The sequence below is a fragment of the Tursiops truncatus genome, chromosome 9 (assembly GCF_011762595.2).
Source record: "Tursiops truncatus isolate mTurTru1 chromosome 9, mTurTru1.mat.Y, whole genome shotgun sequence".
Lineage (NCBI taxonomy): Eukaryota > Metazoa > Chordata > Mammalia > Artiodactyla > Delphinidae > Tursiops > Tursiops truncatus.
The window spans coordinates 55,796,925-55,819,650 of NC_047042.1; the positions used below are offsets into that span (position 1 = coordinate 55,796,925).

Genomic DNA, 22,726 nt, shown 5'->3' on the forward strand with positions numbered 1-22,726 from the left:
TTTTCAAATAAACACATAAATACATATTTTCAAAAACTAAGACTAAAAATGGACAAGAAATAGGAAGAAATATAATGAGAGTTCATTTTACTAAGGAAAGAAACAGAAAAGACAAAAACATCTCGGTAACTACAGGATGCCCAAGGGAGAATAGATTCAAATGGAAATTAAACACTCTGTAGAACTGATCAAATGAGGAAATGGGTTGGTGATGTTGATGGTCAGGGTTCTAACTATAAAGAAAAGACATACAAAAATGGAATGGGGAACACAAGAAACTGTGGGGTTGAACTGGAATTGGCAGTATCAATATCAACTCATGATATTATTAATAACTTTTAAAGTTTTTAAATTCTAAAATCAGTTACACTCCAGTTAGCTGTGAGCACATCTGGCACCGCAGTCTTGGTCTCTAAATATCATTCCCAACTAAAAGGAGCCAGGGCTCGCTGAAGAAGTGGCTGATTCCAGGGCTGGGGCAGGGAATGTAAAGATGAATCTGGAATTTTTTTACACAGAAAGGAAGAAAGTACTCACAAAAATGACAGAGATATGTCAAAAAGAAGAACACAGGAGCCAGACTGAAAGAGTTCTCACTGGCCAAATCTGGGGTGATTTGAGCATCAAAACAAATGGTTTATAATCCATTTAATAAAATAGGAATCTGTGAGTAATAGATAAAAAAAGAGAGAAAAGGAGGAGAAGGGAAGCCCCTTCCATAAAGCAGAAATGTGAAAGGAGTGAGGGTGCCTCCACTCACTCCCTTTATCCAGGCAACTTTGTCCAGGTCACAATCTGCACACCTGTATGCAGGTGGCCCCGGGGAGCAGAAAGAAGCACCTCATTGACCAGAAGTGTCTGAAAGACAGACTTCTCCAGAGAATTCATTATAGTCAGGGGAGCCAAGAAAAATAAATCTGGAAAAGGGGGAAAGAAGTGAAGTAATCAGAGGTAACAGATTACGAGGTGCTGATAAGACCCAGTGACAGGAGTGTGGAGTCTCAGCCCTGCTGACAACAGAAAAGAGAGCTGATAAAGAAACAAAAGACTACTTTGCAACTCAAAAGCCCTTGCAACCACAGAGCAAGGATAAGAATTATGTAGCATGAGCTTCATAACTTCCCCTCTTGAATCCTCACAGACATCAATCATGCCTCATGGAGCTTTTTCCTACTCCTCCTAGATGCATCCTCAGAATCTTTCTCAACACAACAACCCACTGGTTTTTCATCCAAGGCAAAGGACATCTTTTCTATTTGTGTGAGGGTTTACGAAGTTGGTGGTAGAAAGTGGAAGAAAACAGGAAGGGGAGCCTCTAGTGCTGAGTTTCAATTCAGTGCCCATGTTGGTGACAGACCTAAACTGGGGACTTTCATAGTAAGAATATAGTACATTTTAGAGAGCTTACAACCCAAACAACTACTAAAATTTTAACATTATAGCAATCTGGTGCTTTAAAGGGCAATTCCTTTCCAGCTATAAAGAAGAATTCTTTCTCTAAGCAGTCCAGAAAAAGTTTGAATTTAAATATAGAATACCAGAACAAGTACACCTAACTTTAACTAAATCTACCTGTGGCCCTGGGAATTTTTATAGTCGTCTAAACCAAATGCCAATCAAAATCCTGTGTTGAACTTTTACATCTCCATTTAAGAAATCAGGAGTTTAAGACTCACAGACATAGAGAACAGACTTGTGGTTGCCGAGGGGGAGGATGGTGGGGGAGGGATGGATCGGGAGTTTGGGATTAGCAGATGCAAACTATTATATATAGGATGGATAAACAACAAGGTCCTACTGAATAGAATAGGGAGCTATATTCAATATCCTGTGATCAACCATAATGGAAAAGAATATGTAAAAGAATGTGCATAAACATATAACTGAATCACTTTGCTGTACAGCAGAAATTAACACAACATTGTAAATCAACCGTACTCTGATAAAATAAATTTTTAAATAAATAAATAGGAAATCAGCAGATTAGACCATGGGGGCTCCAAGGGGCATAAGATTCCACCAGTTGTCCCATGTTCCCTAAAGTCATGGGAGGCTGGACCGGTTAGCTACAAGCACTAGTATCTTAGGGCAATAGTATCAGAATAATGCAAAAAAATTTTAAAGTTTCCATAATAAGCCCAGACTGTATCCCCATTTCTCTCAAGCCCAGCCTTCTAGTCCTCAAAGCCCATAATTAATCACACGGCTTCTCTAAGATTACAGAACCTCAGTTCAGTGACTTAGTATGAAAATTGTCATTGGGCCTCATATGTTAGAGCAGGAGTCGGCAAACTTTTTCCATAAAGGGCTAGATAGGAAATATTTTCAGCTTTGTAGGTCATACAGCCGCTGCCTCAAGTAATCAACTCTGTCCTTATAGAGCAAAAGCAGCCCTAAACAAGATGTAAACAAATGGGCGTGACTGTGTTCCAGTAAAACTTTATTAACAACTGGCATTGGGCTAGATTTGGCCAAAGCCCAGTTTGCTGAGCCCTCATGACTGTTTGCTAAGCCCTCATGACTAAGTGAGGGCTAAGTGTCGAGTCCAGATGAATGGTTGCCAACTTCCACCCCTGCCCCTGGAATGAGACCTTTCCTTCTGGTGGTTCCTAGCACACCTTTGTTTAATCTCCAAAGGGATGTTCACGTGCTATCGGATACATTACTGCTTCCTGAGCTCTCGTTTGCAAAACGTTACGGGAACCACTGAATGTGAGCTTATCAGCAACCTGTCGGCACAAGCAGGACCTGGAGGCTCCTTAGAAAACGCTCCTAATACACCGTTAAAATGTCATCACTGGAGATGCATTTTTACACTCAACCTTCCAGCTTGAGTTTGCTGGAAAAGTTCACATTTGCCTTTTCATTCCTCACCCTGTGTGTTATGGTGGCTTTGGGTCTTTAGCAGGGGCCGTATTTAAATTGTCAGGAGATGTCAACAAGTTGTGAGGGACAGCCTCACACTGGCAGCAATTACTAGAGGGCAGTGATCAATGGGGGTCTTTTGTTAGCATTGCGGGATCACCATTGACTCAGGAAGTAAGTGTCCTGGCAGTTTAGGCGAAAGCTGAAATGGACAAGCAGTTTCACCCTGGCTGCTTGTAAGCCACAAACCTACACTTATGCCATTAATTATTCCTGCCCAAATAACTGCGGGGGTGGGGGGGTTGTTACCCTCCACCGTCTGCAGTCTACGGAGGAGAGGGGGTGGCCAGGCTCACAGAGGTTCTATTTACGGCGCCAGGAAATGCATCCTTCTTGCTTTCCGGGAAAGGGTGATTGCCTTACTCTGCTGAGATTCCTTCTGTAAACAGGTCAAGACCACGTGACAGCTATTTGGAAGTGAAGGACTTTGAAAGCTTGGTCATGTTTTTCAACTCCAGAGATTATATTTAACTAGCACGATGACCTGACAAATTACTCCAATGTGAAGAGACGCACTTTATGATCCATAACGCCCACGTTGACTTGTTCTTTTTTCTTGCCTTTTTAATTTTTTCCCACTTTCTTGCTTTAAAGTCACATGGCTTAGGCAAAAGCACCTAAGTTGGAAGTTGAAAGAACGGTCCATTCTGGTCATCATCCAACCCTAATTTCCATAAAGAATATAAGTGCCTAGAATGATGTTTTCAGGGAACAAAAAGTCAAAATCTCATTCCCACTTTATTTCATCTTTTCTGGATCTGCCCACAGTATTGACCTAGTTCAGTGCCACCTCCTCCAAGAAGTCTTGCCCGATCTAGAAGCTAGAAACAATCTCTCTTGCTTCTGAGCTTCCGTAGGAATTCTTCTGCATCTCCCCAGTACACCTTGTACAGGCTCACCTTATGCTTCGATGTGCACGTGCCCATCCTACCCACTGCATCTGTATCCTCCGGAGCAGGATCCAGGTCCCATCCACCTTTGCAGTCTCCGCAGCACCCAGAACAGTGCCTCACATGAAGTCGGGGCTGAACAAATGTGTCATTAATGAACAAAGCAGCTCCTGCCTCTGTCTCTGGAACTCAGGGGGCCAGCATCAGCACAGATATTTGGCATTATAAGTCATGATGTTGTTGAATGGGACTTCCCCTCCAATTAAGTTTAGAAGAATACGAAAGACCTCTACTTCCTTGATAACAAGAAAATTGCAGACAAAATCAACATCAGACTTTTCTACAGGGCTAATGAAGAGCTGTGGGAACAAGGAAGGCTTGATAAACCAAATTCCAGAGAGAAAAGGTGTCATTGCAAATAGAAAAGCAGAATGTCATTTGCAAAATGATCCCGAATTAGCATCTTGCTGGTACACAATCGGGTCCTGCATTCGGAACAACACTGAAGATATGGGGGAAGCAAAGTGAGTGGGCTAAAGAGGGATTCCTCTGGTCTCCTCCTTGGCAACTCTACCAGAAACCCCTCTGCCCATGGGGTCAGTTTCTCACCCCCCAGAACGGCCGTCTCAGAGAATTCCCACCAAATTCCACAGGATGGAAAGCTGGTGTGCTGCCTCCAGATGAGAACAGATAATGATGAATGAGGCCCATTTCCAGCGAGGCTTTCATTGAGGAAGTGTGCTTCTGAGCACTGACACCGTCTCCCCGGATCACTGAGTAGCGCTGTCCCACAGGGGCCCCAAGAAATGGAAAGAACATCCAGCCAGAGGAATGTTTCCCATTTAGAAATTGGCTTTGTGGAGAGCTAATCATGTCCTAAGGTAAATTTTAAGTATAAGAAAGGACAACCATTTCCATACATGAAATTATGCCATTTAACTTTATAACCATATCTTTCCTCAAGCAGTTAATTTTTAGATGAAGGGCTTAACCGTCTATTTTTACTATGTGGAATTCGGTATTCTGTAACTTTCACAGCTATTGGTCTTCATTTTCACGTGGAAAATCATGGAGATAATCAGGAGTGTAGTTTCAACCATTCAGCCATGTCTACAGGGTCTGCAGATTTATGACGGGAGGGAGACACTTCCTCCCCAAAAGAGTTTGCGGTCAATAGATTCCTGGGGCCACTGGACTGTAGGAAGTCCCCTTTGTGATGTTTTTCTTGGCACATGGGTTTGGCATAACCTGAATTGAGAGTAACTATTTCTGACTTAGTACATATAGAGAAAATGTGCCCACCTCTGGCTCAGCTTGCAAATCTGTAAAGTAGAAATAGCAACACTTACTTATGCCACAAGAAAAGCTGAAGTTTAGTGTTGAAATTTGTATTTGATAATTATGAAATGAAGCTAAATGATGCAAAGGTATTATTATTGTTGTTGTAATAGGCAAGACACCAAAAGAATGCAAGATGTGAGAAAACAGGCTTTGTTTATGTACAAGACAAATGACTATGCCCTGTGGACTTTATTCGGAGAAAAAGCGTGGGGAGATTAAGATAAAAATTATTTTAACTAGCAGAAGGTGGAAGAAAAACAGCAGTGACAGAAAACTTTGCCTGAGTCTTCCTGCTTTGGGGGGATCGTAGGAATTTCCCCAGATTGGTCAACCTGACAAATCACACATCTTCGTCTTCCATTTCCGACAAAGCGAGTTTGACTCTGTTAAAGGTTTATTCTCAGTGGCTCTAGCAAAGACTGTGGTTCTTGACCTGTTTGGTCCAAAGCTCCCCCTGAAAATCTGATAAAAATCTATGACACTTACATCCATTTAAAATTCACATAGGTACACCCTAATAACCCCAATCATTATAATTATAGGAGCTAATATTTAGAGGACGCTTTGGGGCTGGGCATAGTACTAAGTGCTTTACATGCACTCTCCCATTTAATCTTCACACTAACCCAGCGAGGTGGGTATTATTTTCCCCCATCTTATGGGTGACTTTAGAAGCTTGGAGAGGTTGAGTAACTTAGCACCCCAGGAAAAATTTGCTTATGATTATAGGGATTCCCAGACTTTACTAAAGCCCAACCGTGGACTACTGAGCAGGTCCCCAGGTTAGGAACCTGCCCCCCACAGACAGAACAGGTGCACACAAGGGCTCTTCAAGATGTGACAGAGGGTGTCCTCAATTCAGAGCTCATTCTAAAACCTCAAAAAACAACACCACAGATGTGTCTATATACAAGCACATATATATGTTTACCTCTATGTATTTATGTATGAATTACCATGACTAGGACTCACCCAGTTTTTACTTTTGATGCAGCTCTCTAAAGCTGATTAAAACTGATGGACTGTTTCACTTCTATCCAGCTCTGTTAGGTGATAAGATACTAATATCAAGTGTTTACAACGCCCCCGACACCACACACACACACACACACACACACACTCTCTCTCACCAAACAAAAACTACACTCCAGCCTCCAGAAGCTTCTGCACTGACCCTGGGGAGGTGTCAGATAAAGGGCCCCCAACCAACAGACAGATTCACAGTTCCTCCACCGACACTGATAATGAATAAAATATTACCCCGGGCCTCGAAGCCCCTCTCAGACCCATTACCGATGACCCTCCCTGTCACTGGGCTGCTCTCGGGGCTGGCGTTTAATCATGGGCGTGCAATGACAACAGGGGACTAGCGCTGGGCTTTCCAGAAGGTTCTGGGGGAGGGGTGGTTAATGTTAAGTGCCACTGAGGAACCCAGTGAGCCGTTGCCAAGGGACCCGACAGCCCACGTCTTTCAGCAGCCAGCCTCCAGGTGAGCTGGCACCTATCGGAGAGGCTGGCCCCGAGCCCCATGTCCACACAGGCTTGCTGAAGGGTCCTCCAGCCTCCCATCAGTCTTCCAAAGGGAGGTGCAACCTGAAAGTCAGCACTACCTGCAGGTTTCCAGGGCATCCGCTCGATGGCAAAGCAGCTTTAGGAAGAGGGTGCTGGCTATTGGGGTGTATTTTTCTCTCTTCCTTCCCAAACAAGAGACTTGGAAGTTTAAGTAGTACACCAAGAATCCTCTCCTATTATCGGGAGTTGTCAAAAGAAGTTATCGAGTCCTCCTACGGTGGGGATCAGTAACAAGCTGGCTGCCACCCTAAAGGGTGAATTTTCTACTTAACACAGAGTTGAATTCTGTGTCATACCGGCGTGCTGATCCCCTACCCAGATTTGGTGGCCTGACTGACCTCTGGCCAAGGGAAAAAAGTGAATGTTTAAAAATCTCAATTAGGAAATATCAGACGGACGGAGCATCGTGGAGTTTCTTTAAACTACAGTGAATGAAAAGTGTTTCGGTGCCATTTCATGAAAAAGAAAATATCGACGCAAAGCCAAGATACTTTTCTAAAACACCATCCGGAGTTATTTACCACCCTCCAACTTTCTAAACAAATCAGTTGTTGATCTGTTTATTCATTACAGAACCAGACACATCTGGCTGCTGAAAGCCATCAGATGGCGGTGGGGTGAAAAGAGAATTCAAAAATAAATCGAGCTAAAGAGCAAAACATACTGCAAAAAAGCTCAGGACTCAGGCGCACCTTCCAAGTCGTGTTATTCTATGCTATTCATACCACTTTCCTTATTTATGTAAAACAATTTTTGTTTTCTTTTCCAGAAAGAATGCTGCCAATCGCCAGAGGCAGACATGTTTATCAAGCTGTGCATCTCGCAGTCTGACATAAAATCTGTGGCCTTTGGTACAGCTGAAAAACACTCTGTCAACACCATGGAGAGAGCAAGCCCGTGGCTCTGGCCTCGACCCAAGGAGTGCAGGGGAAATGGACAAAAACTTGACTCACGGCCAAAAATTACAAGAGGAGGGAAAGGCAAACTTGAGGCGAACGAACCTTTTCCATCGAGTCTGTTTAATATCTCGTGTAAGCATCCAAACCACAAATCGGTCAGTGCTTAGGTGAAAAGACAAGTTTTTCTCCCTTTTGGAAAGCTATTTTGCTTAAGCTTCTATGCATACATCAATTATATTAGCCCTGAAAGTGTCTGTCAGTGCGATGTTAAAAGGTCCACTATCTTACAGACTGCCCACTTCAGAAACAAAATACCCTTCAAACTCCTTGCCCTGAATTGCTTGGGCCAAAAAGAGCTCCGGAGGAAAAAAGCGTAAACTCAGCCAGACTGAGAGAGAGAAGAGCCACTGGTTTTAAGTAAACTTGTATTAATATTTGCCAACTTAATAAAATCCCCCCAGCTCTTGTGTGCCTTCAGATTCTCCAACAAGTCAGGAAAAAGCTCTTTTGTGACAGAAGGTGGGAGGCCAAAGAGAACGTTGTCAAAAATCTCCTGCCCCCTCCAGCCCAACTGTGCTTGGAAGTTTGGGGAGCTGAGCTTAGCAAGAGAATAGACCGGCCACAGAAATACGGTCCTGAGCTATCCTTCAGGGCAAGTCTCTGGATTCCCAGAGAAGACGTCTACAACCTCCGGACACCACACTGAACCAGGATTGTGTCAAGAGAAGCAAATGATGGTTGGAGTCAGTCCACAGGCCTTTGCATATAGATAGAAAAGATATATATAATGACAGCTCATAACTGTGCCGCTTCCAATGGACTTTATTATTACCGGGCGATCATGAGCCAATTGCAATCACCCTTGGCTAAACTTCCAGAAGTGGAGCAATCTCAGAGCTGTCCTTTTCATACGTCATGTGTTCTTTCCAGAGCCCGTCTACCCCTGCCTCTTCCAGCCGTATCTGTCGCCGATCTCCACCACCCTCTGTTGCTTTCGTTGGCCAACCTGCCTGAAATGGGAGAGTTTGAATGCTTCATGCTATGTGCATAGCCAACATTCCACAAGATTTATGTCATGAAAGGCTGCGAAAATGACAAATTGTGGGAAAGGGGGCCAAAAGAGGAAGCAAAAATCAATCCAACTATGATTTAACCAAAGGTGGCCCAGTACCTATACCCAGTGGGTACCGTGAGATCTTAGGGGGCATGGATTCAACAAGAAAGAAAGAAAATGCTTTCTGAGTATCTTCATAATGTTCTTGTTTTCCATTCAAAACCTCTTTGGAAAAATTTACTTTTCTCCCTTAAGTCATAATAACTTTTTTGCCATAAAGTTAGTACTTTGTGGCAAAGTACTAACCACACACCTAGGTTGATTGGGTGGATGACTGGGCACGAGAAGCGGCAATTCTTTTCTACGATATTTACATCTATTCTCTAAAAACTGATCAGCAGAAGTGGTTGCCTGGGGTGACTACGGTCACGGAAGGCAAGTTCCCCACATGAGAGATGAGGGTGACCACACTGTAGGGCAACTACTTTTCCATAAACTAGTCTATTTGTCCTGGTCACCATTTAATAAGCATACTGTAACACTTACCTTACCAAAAGTCACCAACTTTAGTAAACAATGGCCACCCAAATGATGGAATACCATGCTAACACTAACAATTATTCTTACAAAGAGCTTTTAACACCATAGAAAAATGCTCTGAAACAACATTAAAAGAATTAAAAGCAAGATAGACAAGTGCATTTGCAGTGTAATCACAATTATGGGGACAGTCTGCCTACATGGACAGCAACACCCCAACCTTTGAATGGTGGTCATCTACGGGTGCTGAACTTATGGATGACTTTTATTATTTTCTATACTTTGTGTCATCTAGGTGTTCTATAACAAGTAGGGATTCATTTTATAATTAAAAATAATATTTTAAAATAAGATAAAATCCCTAAAAGACATCACCTACTTCTTTCAAAAGAAGTGTCCCTTCATTGTTCTCTTGACACAATCCTGGCTCAGTGTGGTGTCCCGTCCAGATTTTTCCTAAATTCATGGCTTGGGGCCTAGGATTCTCCTTTTCGAAGCTTTTGAAAATGACACTGTTAAAAAGGTATTTCTGTTTTAGAACCTATTTTCTTCAGCCTTTTCCTGATACTTGAAAGTTCTGTTGACCCTAACAGACATGTGGGAGGAAATCTGCTGCTGACTTTGCACATGCATCTAGACATTCTAGAGCTGGAACTCTCTAGAACTGCACTGTCCAATACAGTAGCCACTAGCCACATGTGGCTCCTGACCTCCTGAAATGTGAATTGAGATGTGCTGTGAGTGTGAAGTACCCACCAGCTATTTGAAAATGTGGGGAGAAAAAGACAGAGAGAATGTGAAACATCCCAGCCATAATTTTATATGGATTACACACTGAAAGGATATTTTGGAGATACTGAGTTAAATTAAATATATTAAAATAATTTCATCTGTTTCTTTTTAACTTTTTAAAATGTGGTCTCTAGGAAATGAAAAATTACTTATGTAGCTCACATGATATTTCTATTAGACTTAAATGATCTAAAAAGGAAAATTCTGCCAAAGTGTGATTCAATTCTCCATCTACCATCTTTCTAAGACACAGGATGCACATATGCATAGATTGCTTGCCCAAGCCTCATCTACAGTCCCCATAAAATGTATTCCCCTGCCCCTGGTTTAAGTTCTATTACACTTTCAGTGGTCAGATAACTAGTTATTTCCAAGGGTGGATGAATCGAGGCCAATTCGAGGACAACTGCACTCACGTGCTGCACCTAAAGGAAATCTTGCCTTTCTTCAGACTGACACACATCTCAGAATTCTCTAACTCCCCAACATCTGCACCGACAGCCTCCGTTCCCATGGTTTCAATCACACATCTGTGTAACACTTCATTCAAAGGGTGCAGTCCCCATTTGGGACAACCTCAAATATTGCCAGGTCCCAAAAAGCCAAGCCAAAGGGACTTCCTCCATGGGGTCCGAGGCCATCTCCCAAAGTGTCCCTGGTGTGAGGAAACTGAAAGTGACTGCTCTTCAAAAGGGCAGGGAAAATATGAAAGGAAGGATTATATCTGCCTGAACTGCCAAACCAAACTCTGAGAAGCAGGTCCTCCAGAGACTGACTCAAACCCACATGATGTTATACAGGGACGATGCTTTCATGGGAGGGGGAGGTGTGTATTCGGCTCTCTGGCCAAAGGCTACTCCAACTTCAACCGCCAGCCCACCTCACAGCAAACGTGGACCTAGGGGGCCTTGTTCTCTCTGCTCAGAGCTGCATACTCTCTCTGCAGCGGTCATTAGAATAAATAAAACCCTGACCATCAACATGAGGAGCAGATGACACACTATTTTTGCAATGCTGGAGGCAAGGGGATGAAGAAAAGGAAAAAGAAACAAAAAGCATGGCCTGTCGGTACAGTCCCCATCACCCAGAAGCAATGAGTTATATTCTTCCACAGGGAGGCGCTCTCAGAAAAGACAAACCTGTGATCCCATCCCCTCCAGGACAGAAGGAAAGCGCATACACGGGTGCACACAAACACATAACTGAATTTTCCACATGTGAAAGCCTTCTCCCATTAGCTTCTATTGTTGTTTAAAAGAAAAACAAAAGGAAAGGAAGAAAGGAGAGACTGCCTTTTGGATGGCGGTGGACCTCAGCTGTTAGTGAGGCGGGAGACCCCGGAATCCGCAGACTTCAGTCACTCTACCCAGGCTCGTGAGGCTGAACTGAGTTAATGACTCTGATCATTCCTTCAAAGATGACTAACACGCAGCCCTCGTCTACAGTGTTCATATTTTAAAATAATTTTCCGTGGAGTTCTCTTTAATCAACCTCAGCAGATTCAACGTCTTCATAAAACTAAAGTCCCTTTCTTTACAGAGGAAGAGCTTCAACTCAAACTTTCCTCCAGGGATGAGAATCCAAAATTCTAACTCCATCTGCGCCATATTACTGAGCTGTCTTCATTTTTCTCCCTGAAATTTTTTGGCACGGCTTACAAATTAAAACGTTAAAGGAAATAAAACTATAAACACGAAAAGAACAATAAAGATCATGATTTGTTTGATATTTTTACATTCTTATTATTAAGGCATAATTTAGGAAGCCAAAACTACATTTAATTGCTTTAAAATATACCTCCAAAATCACTACATTAAAGGGTGTTATAAAGGGTGACACTGTAAGAACATTTAATTGACATGATTGGGGGAGAGGGGGCTGGCGGCACACAAGGAAGAATCGAATCTGAAAGAGAATTTGTTAATTTTTAAATGTCATCCAAGTAATTACAGTCATTATACCTCCCCATGTGCAGCAAAGAAGTAAAAATACCAAGCTCTCCCGCCAATTTTCCAATATATATACATACACTGTTAAAACATACACGCATGCACACAAACACATACAGTGAAACCAGATTTTAGGCTTTAGCTCTGGCTTGCCAAGGTTCACCCTAGAGCAAATATTTACTGCCGAGTTACAAAGTTTCCCTAAAGGAGGACCAAAATGGAAGCGATTACATACGCCGAGAATACTTTATATGTGTAGGGGCCACAAGAAAGATACAGTTTAATAAAAACATTTATGGACTTTGAAAGCAAACACAATCCAAGAGGCTTGCACATGTGGGGAAAGATGCTATTCCAGCCTAACACATTTTCTCTTGAAGATCCTTTGGCTGTTTGCAGTGAACAAGTCCCAGTTTGCTCTAAGGCCCCGGTAATCCGTATTGTAATACATTTGCAGCAAACAAATGAAAGAACTATCCGACAGGGCAGTCGCAGACAGGGGCCAGGATGTGGCTCTTCCCTTTTGTACTCAGACAGAAACTTTCCAGAATTTACGAACGTCGCCGCACTGGGTCTCTCTAACCTAAGCCATCCCCACCTCCTCCCCCAGCCTGAGAAGGTCTCTCTCTCAATTGCTTCCTTCTGCATTCTCCCACCCCATCAGCCTACCCCCTACTCAGGATCCCAAAATGAACCCAATGTTTGCAAAAAAAATTAGGAAAATATCCACTACTGTGTGTCCTCGCTGTTTCAATGCCTCTGGCCTTTGCCTCCATCGCTTTCTCAGAGCCTGCAAGCCCACTGAGTATTCAGTCTCAGAACCAGAGTTTTGCATTTAAAGTTAGTACTTCGCACGTTCCACTGCATTTTGCTGGGCCGCTGGGTCTTGGGGGTGTACAAGTCTGTTTCTCATTAATGCTTTTGTACTTGATTCCCCATGAATCTCAGACTGCATCCAGAGCTGATGACCAAATGGAATCTTAAAAGAAATAACTCTGCGTCATTTACAAGTCACACAAATAGAAAAAGGAATCAACTCCGAGTTTGATAAACTTTCGGAAAGACCTTGTGGAGCCTTGCTGCTCTATCCTTGGGCTCTATCGCCCCCTGGTGGCATCTCCGAAACAAACATGGCCAAGGGCTCAGCTCCTCAAAGGTTGCAGGGTCCCGCCCTTGGCGGCCGGAGGAGCTCTCTGGGACGCCCTGGTGCCAGCCGGGGTGTCGGGAGGGAGGGGGCTGCAGGAAAAATAAACATAGGGGGAAAGGGAACTTCTGGAAACTCACCCAGCCAAAGGGGTTCAGGCTTCTCCACCCCCAAACAAAAATTCATTAGAGCTGGACAAAAAATGCAGGTACTAAAACAGACGGGAACCTGAAGCCCAGAAAGATACTATGACTTGCTCGGGGTTCCTGGTTGCTATGGACTAATCTCCGTAATCCCAGCCACGCTGCTCTTTTGGGGATGACAGGGCTTGGGGGTTCAAGCTGCCGCGAAAGATTGAGGAGAGTAGGCCTTATTCTGTTGGAAGACAAGAGGGAGTGATCAAAGGAGGGGGCTAGCGGCGCGACATAGTTGTCCTAGGCCTGAATTGTCCCCGTTACCGGGTGGGACAAGATAGGGTGGCTTTCAGGCCACCTCGGCCGCTGGTGGGAACGCGCCGCGCCCCCCGGACCCCGCAGCGGCCCGGCCCGGCTTCCCAGGCCCCGGGCAGGCAGGCGGGCCAGACACAAAGCAGGCCCGGCGGGCGGCGCTCCGGGTTTCGGGGAGGGCTGCGTGGGCTGATTGATTGATTCACGGCGTTTAACCCCCGCCGCCGTGCTGGAGGTGGCCGATCCAGCTGCGGCCGCTGGCCTCGGGTGGCTGCGAGCCGGACCCCGCGCCCCCCGGCGGCCCCGCGCCCCCGCCCCGGCTCCGGAGGGCGGCCGGGGGGGTCTGGGCGGGGAGGGTAATTTACAGCCTCGCCGGGCGGGCTCGAGCGAAATCTCTGCGACCGGGGAAACCGACTCCCAAGGCTCAGCCCGGAAGAGGCCCTGAAAGGGGAGAGGCGCTGGCGCAGGGGCCAGGGGGACCGCCAGCCTCCACTTCCCGCGCGGGCTGGGCCGCGGAGGCCGCGGCCACTCAGCTTCCCGCCTTCTGCCCACCTTCTCGTCGGGAACTGAGCTCCGGGGAGAGCTGGGCGACCCTCGCCCCCGGGGACCGCTGCCCCGCGCGCCCTTCGCGCAGTTCGCGGGCATTCTGCATGCGGGCCGGCCCAGCTCCCGAAAGCTGCGGTCCCACCGCACGCGGGGCGCCAAATTAGCACCTTTGGGTCCGCTTTTATTGGGGGGAGGTAAAAGAAACTTAGACACAGAGGTTAGGGAGAGGAGCTGCTAGCTCCTGGAGGTCCCCGGAGAATCCTGGAGAGCCCCTAGGCTCCACCTCTGTTTAAACACAATTTGCTCCTTTTTCTGCAGCGCAGAAAATGAGCACTAAGAGAGCAGCGAGACTGTGCTTAGAAACTTAAGGTTCTCTTCTAAATGGCCCGAGAGTTTCGTTGCTGAGTTCTCTGCCTCTACTCATCATTCTTACTACCTCAGAGAAATAAGCACTCCCTAAAAGTTCGGCTTTTCCTTTAGCCTCTGTAAGATGCTCTCTGATCAAACTTCACTTGGGGCGGGGGGCAGGGGGTGATGTGCAAATAGTGAAATAAACGTATGGTTTCAACTTGAACTAAGAAATCCGAAGTGGTAGTTCTAAAGCATTTTATTCAATTTTTGTACGTATACTTGGCTGGGTGTGATGAGTTTTCCTACCGACAGTTTGATCACTAGAAACGGGAGTTGGTGCAGATTCTTGCTCTGCAGACACTAAGGATATGGTATTAGGTCAGACAGTTACCCATATTTAGGATGTCAAGCGAGACGTGAGTTCACCTGGGCACCCTAACCATTACTTTCTCCTGAAACAAAAGTCAACAGACAAAGCGTAAGCAACAAACTCAATGAATCCTCCTTTTTGTAAGGTGAAGGCTTAATGGCTATTTTCAGAAAGATTTTCTAAGATAATAAATATGCCAACTTACGATCTACTTTGAACTGCTGATTGCAATTCTAAAATGCAAGATTATGGGGTTGAATGATCGAAAGCAAAAATACAATTGTCCTGCTTGTATAAATGAGAGAAGAAAACCTGAAGCTTCCCAGGAAGAGAGCATCAACTTGTAAATGGGCTTTCTTGGGTATTTTCTTCTTTCTTCCCTTCTCCCCTGTGCAAATACCATTAGCTCTAAGTCTGGCCTTGAATTATGGGCAGCACGAACACCCCTCTTCCTGATAAACCCAAACAGAAAAACGTATATACTCATAAAGACGAAGGCATAAGAAGTGGAGGTCAATACTTTCCAGGGTCCCATCCCCAAAGCCACTGCCCGGGTTGGCAAAACAAAGGCGTTGCCTCCGACTACAGTGACATGTGAATGGAAAGAAAGTCTCTATCTGTAATTGGGACGCCAAAAAGAACCCTTCAAAAAAGCCACGCTGCTCTAACAGCAGCTTGATCCAACCTCGGCCCCACTGGTCTAGCCAAGCTCTGCTACGGAAGATCATTCGGTAAGAAGTTTAGGTTCACCCTCAATCTCATTTTAATCCCTAAGAAGCCCTGCACACAACACTTCTTACGCCTTTTACTCTTACCTCTTTAACTCGCGTAGTGCTGTGCTTCTGGTGCACACTTTGCTTTAAGGAAATGTTTTTGCAAACACTTTCACTGCATGAGTATTTTCCTCGCAAACTTTCTTGGGTAAAATCTCAAGAGGAAGTTCCACATTAAAGCAACAACCAACAAGGCTTATTTTCATAATATGTAGCTCCTCAAGAGTGCCAGTACCTTCTCACTTCATTTGGCTATAAAATATAAAAGTGTTTGGTTTTCAATTTTTCTAAATTACTTACGGAGTACAGGGGTGGGGTTGGTACGGAGATTGGAAGGCGATCCTTGTGCCATCTGGCGGTGCCATGCGGAATTTCGCTGAAGGAGCTAAATTTATCGACCATCTGTGCCTGGAAAGGCTTTGTAAATCTCGTCCTTTTGAAATCAAGGGGGAAAACAGCCTCCCTCTCCAAGGATAAATTTAAAGACAGAGATTCCCTGTGTTGGTAAAAATGGAGAGGGAAATTGTGTGCGCTGGAAGTCCGCAGTTACATAGCATAGATTTCTAATCTAAACTATCATATATGTGCACGACAAAACTCTTGGTTTTTTAAGACGGATGATTATATTCCAGTAACATAGAAGTTTGGGAACGGTGAAGGCGAACTGTGGAGTTGAATATTTTGCTGCGTTTATTCACTGTGCAGGCATCTGTGCAATATCCACCACTGAACACGTGAGGGCGCGCTTAAGTCTCCCCGGCAGCTAGTAATCTGATTCCTTCCTTTATTTGCATGAATTGCCTTGATTGGATGTTAGTCTTTTAAAACGTCAATATTACGTCAAATATTTGTCAACCAATCAGCAACCTACTACAGCGTGATTGGTTTCTACCCTACGTGTCAATCATCTGAAATTTGCATACTAGTCGGCCGGTCCGTAGGAGCTTTTCAGTCGACTGTGGCAGCTGAAGGGAAAGAATCGGACGGAGAAGAATGAAAAATCAGTTTGTTCTAGCAAAGCGAAAGAAAAGTATTATTTTGCTCTTTATTTCAAAATAAATTTAAGTGTATATTTATCTAATAAAACAGACATTCGATTAAACAAAAATAAGCAGCTATCAAAGCCTTGTTTACTAATTTTATTTAATGGTTGCTGTTTTAAAATATACATAAATAGTAAAAAGCATATTGAAACGCTAAGAGAATATGGGTGCTAATAATTTCGTGTCATAAATGATAATTTTAAAATTAAAGGTGAACATGGGGCTTCTAAATAAAATTACTGTGAGGATGTAAAAACACTACATTCAATCTTAGGCAGGCTGAAAGCACTGCTTCAAAAGAAAAAAATGCACCAAGGGGGGCATTTAAAAGAACGTTATTTTGCTTTTAACAGTCATATATTTCCACCACTCTGCTTTTAAAATTTATTTACCGTGCACTCACAGACAGGAGAGTACTTGAATGGAGATTTTGTAATACTTGTATTTGTACATTTCTCCCCCGCCCACACACACACCCCAAAATAAAAACAAAAGAAAAAAATCTCAGGGCCCGCGAAGAGGTAATTGCAAGTTTTAAATTTCAGAATTCGTAAAACCGAAGCTTTGATTTGCCAGCTACAAAATTCAGCTAGGGCTAGTGTAATTTAAAATATGTGCAGAGCTATGAGACATTTATTATCTCCCTAAAATATGTGCAAACACGAACCAACGACATAACACCTTGTAATAGGAAAACACTCTCCAGCCTCCTCCCCAGCTCCAGCACGCCGAAGAAACTTCTCCGAAACCAGAATTTGGCAGCAACAGGGCAACGGAGAAACGTTTCTCCTCTCCACTAAGCCAGCCCTCGCCTCTGAAGAATTTTGTACGAGGCGTTAACAACAAGCATTGCAATAAACTGGAGTTGCTTCTACGGCATTGACCGGATTGGGAAATTAATTTCAAATTTTACATTCAATAGCCAACGGGTTTTTCCTTCACTATCTTTGACACTATTGTTTTACTGGTTGCTACATATTTCTAGTTTTCTTTTCTTCTTCGTTTCTTTACTCCTCTTTTTTCTGACTTTCTTCCAGTTAAGGATCACAGTGTTCCGGGTCTTGAAAGTTCGCCCTGGATTGCTGGTTTGCATAACTACAGGAAGCTAAGACGTGTGTACCCGTGTGCAGAGGGACCAAACCGGTCTGTGTCAATCTGAGAGGAAGTGGGGTGTGCGGTGCATATGAAGGCTCGGCTTTGATATGAAGCATGATTTAGTGTGTGCTTTACAAGGAACGCACAAATCGACAAGGTAGTAAAATTAAATCTCTTTTTCAGGATTTCTGACTATCTTCTTCAGACCCAGTAAAGCATGCATGCCTTCTACTTCTCTTTACTCCTTCCCCAATTAGCCTGCTGCTGGAGACCCTCCTCAGTAAATCGCTTCCAGACGGTCTCCCGAGCCGGTAAGTGCGTGGTCTGTAACTGTCAGCCCTTCTGACTCTGCGGAAAATGCCCGCAAAGAGGACTGCAGCCACCGAACCGGCAGAAGCAGCTTCAACTCGACCGCTCATCGCCACCACTAACACCACCATCACCCCCACCACCACCACCACACACACGCACACGCACACGCACTACGCACGCGCACGCGCGCACATCCCCCTCGCTGTCAATCACACGCTCGCGCCATAAGGTGCATGCGCGCTGATGGACTCCGGCCCCTACCGACCCCACGCCCTTTCCGTGCGTCACCCCGCCTGATGGACCAATAAGAGGGCGGATTTGGGGGCCGGGCTACAAGGAAGCAGCCAATGAGATCGCGGTTGAAAGTCAAGGATTGAGAGGGGTAAATCCTTCCGTGGTCCACGTTCAGCCGCCCCCGCGATGATTTATGCGTCCCTTTTATTATTTGTAACACTTTGGGAAGTTATTAAAAGGAAGATCTACTGCTTCCTCTTTTTAGGGTGGAACTGGATGGCAATATTTGTCACTGGCCCTTGTTAGGGAAGAGTGAGGCGCAGGGGAAGGTAGTTGGATGCCGGGTTTGTTTGTGTGGGTCCTGTTTTTTTATTGCAAGACAGATTATCCTTTTCATTACAAGCTGTAGACAGGGCCAACTTCGAAGGTCCTCGTGGCCGAATGATCTTCGATCACTCAGGGAGCTGAAACCTGATGCCTTCCACTTTCGTGTCTGTATTCTTGACGTTGGGAAGAGCCTCTCGGTAAGGTGTTACAAGAGAAAGAAATACGCAAAGTATCCCCCCCAACCTCCCCCCCGCCTTAACAAGGAGTAAACCTCGGCCTTTTTCCGCTTGGATGCTCATTAAGAGTTAGTTGACTTTGTAGCGGATGCAATAAAACTTGGATGGTTTCAGGCCCCAAACAATCCTGGTTTCTGTTTTTCTCTCGCCCCAACCACACCCCCAAGGAAATTGCCTTTTCACCAGGCGCCTGCGGGAAAGAACCGCAGGAGACAGATTCCCCTTGGAAACCTGCAGTTGCGGGGGAGGGGAGTCTGGGGGTATGGAATAAAGGGGGCCAAGGTAAGAGTGCAGGGCGGCAAGGCAGATCATTCAAGTTTGTATTTGAATTTTCGGGCCAACAAGGGGAGGAATCTACAAACCCACAATACCTGCAGAACACGCTGAGAAGTTAGCGGTCACCCACGGAGCCGCCGACCACCCCTACAATGGCTGCACTTTTGCTCTGCGGGGGAATACCAGTCACCAGGGGTAGAATAAGCGGGAAAGAGCAAAGGAAAAAACGGATACAAATTTGCTACTCCCGACCTCCAAATACAAATGGCAGTTTCAAACGTAAAACATGATTCCAAGAAGTCAGGGATGTGGACAGACAGTGTCTCTGATGGCTAGGTCACAGTCAGGAACTTCAGTCGCTGGTCTGGAGATATTTCTACCTGAAATTACGAAAATCCGTGCAGGAAGCGTTGCTGGGGAATAGGAGTGGGGTGATGAGAGACCCAAGGAGGAGGAGGAGGCGGCGGGTAAAAGGAACTAAGAACTATTTGATCGCAGGGCTGAGTTGAAGGAAAACAAAACCGTGAACTTCAAAGCTCGAGCCTAATCCCCTTCAGGTTAATTTCTGCTTCCTAAAAAGTTGATCAGGGCCATAAATCACCCGCCCCACCCCCGCCGGTCCTGCTCGGTTCCCGAGAGGTTCTCTCCCCATCGCCCGCTGCAGGGGCGCGGGGTGATCCTCCAGCCCGAGGTCGTCGGCGGCCTCCCGGGGCAGAAGGGCTCCTGGGGCTGGGTGGGCGGGTGGATGCGCGGGAATCGGCTTACTGGAGGAGGAGATGGTCTCGGGAAGACGCTGGAAAGGGAGCGGGCCCGACCACAGAGGGGGCCCCTGAAGTGGCCACTTCCATTCCGCTGGGCCCTAAAATAAAACCCAACCTTCAAGTGTGTCTAGAGCACTGTTACAAGAAGGTTACAGCGTGTTTAGAGATTTGCAATGCTCTGCCGAGCAGTAAAGATTGGAAAGGCCTGACTCAGATTTATCAAATGACTTCCGGTAGTAGAGCCCCCTTGAAAGCCGAGCGAGTCCTGCAGCCTCTGATCTTGGCTGGATCGAGGCCTGTAACTCAGCGCTGGACAGCGCGCTAGTGGCACCGCTGGGCCAGGAGCGCCGGGGAAGCGGTGAAGGGTCCGCCTCCAGTCCGGAGGGGGCCATCCCGGTGTGATGGTAAAAATCAAGTCGAGGATTTTCTGCCGGCTTTTCCGCGCGGAAAACTCCAGGTGTGGACCAAGCACCTTGCAGTTGACTCTTAGATTGAGGGAAATATCACCTGAATCCACAGGCTAGCCCTCCCTAAATAAAAGCCATCGCGGTGGAGCTAGGGAGCAGACCTGCCCAGGAAGGCCAGGAAGGTCTTCATCACAAGGGCCCACGTTCCCAGCAGTAACAATAAGTAAACAAAATTTTAAGCGTGTCATATCCCGAGAGGGACGCGAGTGTCTCAAAACCGACCCCTGGTTTACGTGGAGTTTACAGCTTGGGCTCACCAGGCTAAAATAAACAACTGAAGGAGACTGTTGACTAAGGGGGGGGGGGGGAGGAAAGAAAGAAAACAAAAAAGAAAATAAGAAAGGGTATCTGTTGTTGGACCTAAGCCAGGTCCCTTCACTACACCGGAAGATTTTTTTTAATGTTGTTATTGTCCCTGAATATTAGATACCAAAAAAAAGTGTATTCGAAAACGAAAAATCAAGCCTGTTAGAATTAATTATCATAGATGAATAATTACTTGGATTCACACATGTAAATGTTCTTTTTTCCGTGGAAGGGAGATTAACATGGTCTGTCTATAATAAGGTACACACACACACACACACACACACACACACCAGGATTATATTTCCATTTTTAAAAGCTTAAAATAACTCTAAAGTTGTTCAGAGCTGGATACATTTTTAACGGTTTAAATATTTTATGATCCATAAGTAAAAGCAGGATTAAATTCCAGGAAATAACAGATTGGAGATTTGATCATTATCCCCAATGGGGGGGAATAATAGTTTCCCAAAATAAAGTTAAAGGCATAGAGAACCTTAAGAGAGATATAACCCCCTCAAAAAAGGTGGGGGGACTGTGATATGTTGATGCATGTTTAAAGATTTAAAGATTAAGCACCAAAATAATAAAATTCAAGGGCAAATTTTAAAAAGGCCTTCAGGGTTTATCTGCGGGGCCGTCACGGCCATGGATGGAGTAGCCACGTCTGTCCCAGATGTCAGACTTCCTTGCAGTGTGCTCCACGCTTTTCAACTTTGGTTTCTGAACACAGCAGCGAGTACCGGGAAGGGAGCGCCTGCAGCCCCAGGGTGCAAGGTGGCCTTTGCCTCTGGGCACGTGTGTGAATTCACCCCAGAAACTATGAATACGGAGCCCAGGACTCAAAGACACTGTTTCCTAACTCACAAGAAGAGAATGATAAGAACAGCTTTCTCTCTTAGCAATCCCAGCCCCTCTCTTAGCAATCCCAGCCCCGCGCGGTAAAGGGAGAGCAGATATTCTCTCGACAGCTTCGGAATTAAAATGATTTGCTAATAAGCACTGCTCGCACTTTCCGGGGCCCCGGCCTGTTTAAACTCGTAGTATTTACATTCCTAGAGGCCCCGCTGAGGAACTCGCAGAGGTGCTGGTGTCCTCAGTGCCTAGAGCTCTGCACCGGGCCTCCAGGCCCAGGGCAAAATATTTCCAAGACATGCCTCCCCACCTTTGTGAAGAACTTGGGAGCATTCATCAAGTCTGCAATGCGTTATTTCATTGCTGTACTTCAGAGCTTTCTAAACGAATAGGAACCTATTATTTACATCCGTTTCTTGCACAGATATTTATTATCTGTAGGAATATTTAAGGGTCTGTATTCAGCCGGCCACCTTTGACAGGCGCCGTCACCTCACACTCCCGGGTAATGGACCACACTGTGGCTGCACTTAATTTATTGGGGTGAGAAGTTACTGAGGGGGGGTTTCCAAAGGGGGCCTTTGCACGAAGAGAGAGGCCGCGGCCCAACCCCTACGTGCTTGGAAGATTATATTTTTGCCTCGGAAAAACACACTCAAACACAACCCAAAATATGAAAAACATTTCCTTAAGGCATGAATTGCTAACTAGGGTCCACGGATGCTTAGGGATCTGCGAACTGGCCTTAGAACTCCCTCAAATGGAAAGTTAAATTTTGGGTAGCAGTTGTGGGGCTCTTTAACTTCTTGAAAATCAAGTTTTGAAAAAAGTTTGTGACCACCACCTACAGATAAAGGAAAAAAAATCATTAAGAAGCCATAAGTTGCAATTTACACCAAGAGCTCCGAAGCCTTATGTTGGGCCTGAATAGACGAAATCTGAGAAGCTGGTATAATTAGCAGCGAACTAGCCACGAGTTTTCGCCTGCTTTAACGCAACATATGAAAACAAGCGATACTGAAATCCTTTAATAACCATGCCATTGTGATAAACTCAAGAGAACTCAGGGAACTGGCAAACGGCTACCTGGTGTTAATATTAATGCGTTTTTAAGCCAGAATATTTCAATGACTCCATTTGCCCTCTAAACTTCAAGGCAACCCAAGATCTCTTAATATTGTCATTACCACGGCCGACAGAGGGAACCCGATCCGATGTGGTT

The 22,726-nt window shown here is 45.2% G+C and overlaps 1 long non-coding RNA gene across 1 annotated transcript; it reads left to right on the forward strand.

The window, feature by feature from the left end:
- The first annotated feature begins 16,533 nt into the window (after positions 1–16,533).
- LOC109549320 (uncharacterized) lies at positions 16,534–18,553 on the forward strand. Its single transcript, XR_002175593.3, has 3 exons — positions 16,534–16,622; positions 17,673–17,887; positions 17,988–18,553. It is a non-coding gene; the product is annotated as an uncharacterized lncRNA (long non-coding RNA).
- The last annotated feature ends 4,173 nt before the right edge of the window (positions 18,554–22,726 follow it).